We start from the raw sequence: 5,017 nt of genomic DNA, 5'->3' as shown, positions 1-5,017 counted from the left end.
TGCCCATATTTTCTTCTGGTGTAAGTATTTAACTCTTTACTCCCTATGATATATAGTAGAAATCAACCTCCCTTCTAATTTTTTGTCCAATTATTGCAGCATATTGAATAGCCTACTGTTTACCATGGATAAAAACACTGCCTTTATTCTAAAATTTTATGTAAAGCTGAGTTTGCTTTTGGATTATTCGTTCTTTTCCATTTTATCTAATGCCAATGTCACACATTTATTATGATTTTATAATATGCTTTATTATCTGGCCACATTAGTTCCTCTTATTCTTTTTCAAATTTCAGTCAGACATTCTCCTAAGAGGTGAAACATGGCAATATATAACATTAAATTTGTTTGAATAAATTTTGCTTTTTGTCAAAGCGTTCAGTTTTTTTTAATTCCCTAATATTTTGTCATTTATAGCTTAAAACAATGTAGATTTAGAGTTTTGATCTGCAAGGAACCCTAAAATTAACCATATTAATAAGTGGTTTTGTTCTACAGTGAAAACTACAAATTTCTCTTTATAATTTCAGAAAATATGGCAGTTGTGTATTGAAAAATGTCGAGAAATTTCTATTTTCCTTAGGAAATATTCTGAAATGCCCCTTGTTAAAAATAAAGTAGCAACCTTTCCAAACACTGTTTTCAGCTAAAGATAACTAGCTTACTCTGTCTTAGCCTTGGGCAAAATTGCCTTCATTTATTATAGCAGCAATTCGGATATGAACTGAATGAAATTTCTTTCAGAATAAATACTCTTAACAGAAACGTTATTGTGATATAGGTAACCTTTACTCTTCTACATCTGAGGGCCATGCTGTTACCACCATGTGGAAAACAGATTGTAAGTGGCACTCTTCCAGATTTTAAAAAACAAAACAAAACAAAAAACAAATAAGCAAAAACCTTTCTAATACATTCTGGAATAAAAGTAATATAACAGTTCCTGTAATGCATATTTAAACCTCATTAATAATTTGCTTTCTATCTAGTCACATTCTTTAATTGGAATTTTTTAAAAGTATCTTGTTTACTTTGTGTAGCTCTGTACTAATAGGGTCTTGGAATCTAGTCCAGTTCCGTTTCCTTACATGTGATATTTGAATAATTCATTCATAAGCCCCTTTCATTTGTAAAATTCTGTGGTTTTGTAGTAAAAAAAAAATTTTTTTTTAAATATATTATGTTTTTCTTGCCAGGACATATTCATTGAAGCATAAACTTCATGAAGTCAGGGATTTTGAGCTATTTCATTCATTGTTTCCTCAGCACTTAGAATAGTACTTGGCATATAAGTGCTCAATAAACATTTCTTTAAACAACAACAGAATCAATATAAACATATTTACCATATGACCCAGTAATAGCACTCTTGGACATTTAGCCCAGAGAAAAACATAACATATATAGCAGTTTTGTTCTAGCCCCCAAACTGTAAATAACCCAGATGTCCTTCAACGGGCGAATGGTTAATAAAACTGTGATATAGCTAGTAATACACTGGAATACTACTCAGCAGTAAAAAGGAGCGAACTGTGTATATGTGTCCAAATGAGTGCGTGTAAAATTGAAGAAACCAGTGTGGTGAGCTGTGTGGAGTCTGGAGGCTTCTAATGGTGAGTGATATGGTTACACCAATGGCAGTTTCCTAATTTTGATATTATAGTTTGTAAGGTGTTACCATGGGGAGGAACTTAGATGAAGAGTATACAAGACCTCCCTGTGTAGTTTTTTGCAACTTTTTATAAACCTGTAATTATTTCAAAATAAAAAGCTTTAAAAATGAAGTTTAGGCACATCCCAATGATGCACAGAAGAATTAAAGCTACAGGTTTATTATTATGAAAATATTCTTTGAAAGCAGTGATTAAAGGATGTAATAGTTTACATGTGTTCTTTTATTAAGGAACAGATTTATTTAGGTTCCAGTTTATATTGTTCTTTATTTACCTGACCCAACTTTAGGTACTTAGTTTTAAAACAGCTTTCAAAGGAACAAACAAAAAAAAACTCAAAGAGCTTTAAAAAATTGGGAGGAGACTAGCACATATGAATAGTAGCGAACTGTAGCTTTATGAAAATGTCATTAACTCCGCATTACCATTTTAAAAGAAACCAACTTAAACTTGAAAAAAAGAACCATCCTCTCTCACCCTAAGCACATTTATCTCTCCCAGTTAGTGAGTTTCACAGAAGTGTTACAGGGGACTCAAGGTTGCTAACTAGACTTAAACATTTTATGATTTAAGTTTTCCATTGGATACTGGCAGCTATGGTAAAATCCATCAGAGCTGTATGACACAAGACCCCCTAAGATTCCGCCAGGGTCACCCTAAGGTTTATAGTTTAGAAAAAGATTCAGAACAAAGATGCAATTTCCCACTACCAAAAATGTAGGAAAAAGGAAGTAGAAAGGAGAAAAACAAAAGGCACATAAAATCAAAATAATTATAATTTCCTCTTGATGGCATCTTTTCAAACTTTAAACTTCTTCATGATTGAAGGCCAGTGTGCACTCTCCAGCCGTTTTGAAAGTCTTCAGTATTGTTGCTTTCTCAATTCCTAACATTAAGGAAACACCCATTACCAGGATGGATTTCAAATCCTCTGCTGGTTACAATACTGTTATTTATCTGCAGAAGCAGAAAATTGTGTTTATGCAGAAGGTCTGCATATATGAGGAAAGCTTTTCTTCTCTTTCTCTGTTGGGTTGGAGTTTATTCTTTTTCTCTAAAGCAACTTATTTTGCTGGACAACTTATTGACATTAGTTTTGATTCCCAGTAATCCTAAAACCAATGATGAGTTTTTAAAAAATCATTTCCTGACCCTTTTTTAAGTATTGTCTGTTGAGACAGTATTTTTCAAGCCTCTTTTCCTTTTCAAGCACTCCTAGCTCATGGGTGCCTCAGGCAGAAAATTAAAGATAGCATATTCCCTATACTCCTCCTCTACTTACATACTTCCTGTTTTGGGTTAGGGCTCTCATTTTAATTTACCATCATTGAGGAGACTCATCCTTTCTTTTGAATCTCCTGGGTACAAGAGTTTGGGGCCTTTCATTATAAATAGACCAGTTTGTCCAGATGAAAACAGCAATCTCCAGTTACCAGAAATCTGTTAGAAATCTGTCATCTCATACCGACTTATAACTCAGGCTGGCCTTTCTCACGGGCAATCCTCTGCATACAAGAATATGCAGAAAAATCAGTCTTCCTTTCAGATGTTTGCTACCTTTATCTCCTGTGATTGGATTGGATATAAGTGAAAGAAGGATTTTTATTCTAACAAGAAAAAATGACAGGAGTAAAAGTTGGGAAGTAGTTGTTGTTTTTGGAAAATAGAACTGGTTACTTCTCCAAGAACTCTCTCTCTTAATGGGAGAGAATATTGAAAAGATAAGTTGAGGTCATTTCAGAAGGGCTTTGAATGGTGAGCTTAGGAGTTTGAGTGCATGCTCTGTTTGGTGAGCTGTGTAGAGTCTGGAGGCTTTTAAACAAGTGACATGATAATTGAATTTGAGCAAATTTTACATGGCAGCAGGTTATATTAGTATGTGTTGGAAGTGGGAGACCAGTTAGGAAGTCTAGGTGAGGCGTGTCCCATATTAGAGCAGTGGCGTGGAGCTCTTATTCATCATCCAGTACCCTTCAACATTGCTTAGACCCAAAGAAGTGTTTCTCTACAGCTTCTGTCTGAAATCTTTAGGTAAGCTTAATTTTCCCTCAGAGCAACACCTGTATTTGCTGTTAGTGAATACTTTTACATTTAATTTTTAGAGAAGATTATTTTCACAGATCTAGGGAATGGTTAAATGATCTTATACCAAATGTCAGAATAATCATAAAACATTTCAGATGCTTTATTTTCATAATGCGCTTCTCAGTATTCATATTTTTAGTAATTATCTCATATAATGGATGGAATTTAGGTTTTTCTTACTGGGATATAGACTTAAATTTAGAATTGTGGCTTACGGGTGCTGGCTGACTTCTTTCAAAAAATGTTTACTAGATGTGGTTCCATAGTGTAGCGGTTAGCACGTCTGCTTTATACGCAGAAGGTCCTGGGTTCATTCCCCACTGGAGCCACGGTCCATGGTGTATGGCCATGCCACTCTGAACAAGCCCAGTGTCTGATCTCGGAAGCTAAGCACGACCAGGCCTGGTTAGTACTTGGATGCGAGACCACCTAGGAAGACCAGTTTCTGTAAGCATAAATAATAATAATGATAAAATGTTTACTAAATACTGTGGGCTGTGGGACAACAGCGGCAAACAAAGCTCCTCAAGGGGTTTACACAGTAACGGTGAAAGAAAGAAAATAAAGAGCATATGATAGGTGATAAGTTAATTAGAAAAATAAAGCACAATAAATGGACTAGAGAATAATGGGGATGCACAGGAAGCGAGAGGGAATGCCATGCAGGTACTAAGGATAGAAGTCCTGTAGACAGGAAGAACAAGTGCAAAGGCCTGAGGCAAGAGCAGGCTGAGGATATTTTGAGATGCAGGTAAGAGGCTGGTGTGATCAGTGGAGTAAGCAAGAATGAGGGTAGTAAGAAATGATAGAATGTCAACAGGAGGCTCTACAAGGTAAGATCTTAAAGACCATAGTGTAAACTTTGGATTTTATCCTGTAGGAGGCTTTGACAAAAGTTTAGAAGGTTCACTGGGTGTTGATATGAACAGACAAGGACAGAAGCAGGGAGTTCAGTTAGGAGGCTATTAAATAGTTTATGCTTTGACAGGAGAAAGTAGTGAGAAGAGAGGTTGGTTTCTGTATCTGGTTCGAAGGTAGAAGCAACGAGATGGGTTAACGGATTAGATGTGAAATGAGATTAAAAAGAGAATCTGAGTCAAGAATGACTGAAAAGTGTTCTGCCGGAGCAACTGGAAGAAGATGCCATTTACTGAGATTGGGAAGGTCTGAGTGGAAGCAAATTTAAGGTGGTGAAATTAAAAATTCGGTTTGGATTAATGTTAAATTTGTTACGCCTGTTCAACACTCAGGGGTGATAT

General features: G+C 35.5%; 1 non-coding gene across 1 annotated transcript; it reads left to right on the top strand.

The window, feature by feature from the left end:
• The first annotated feature begins 4,014 nt into the window (after positions 1 to 4,014).
• TRNAI-UAU lies at positions 4,015 to 4,087 on the top strand. Its single transcript has one exon. It is a non-coding gene; the product is annotated as a tRNA-Ile (tRNA).
• Positions 4,088 to 5,017: the final 930 nt, after the last annotated feature.

The sequence above is a fragment of the Pteropus vampyrus genome, unplaced genomic scaffold, assembly GCF_000151845.1.
Source record: "Pteropus vampyrus isolate Shadow unplaced genomic scaffold, Pvam_2.0 Scaffold137, whole genome shotgun sequence".
Taxonomy (NCBI): Eukaryota; Metazoa; Chordata; class Mammalia; order Chiroptera; family Pteropodidae; genus Pteropus; species Pteropus vampyrus.
This window is presented reverse-complemented; position numbering and strand designations above follow the sequence as displayed.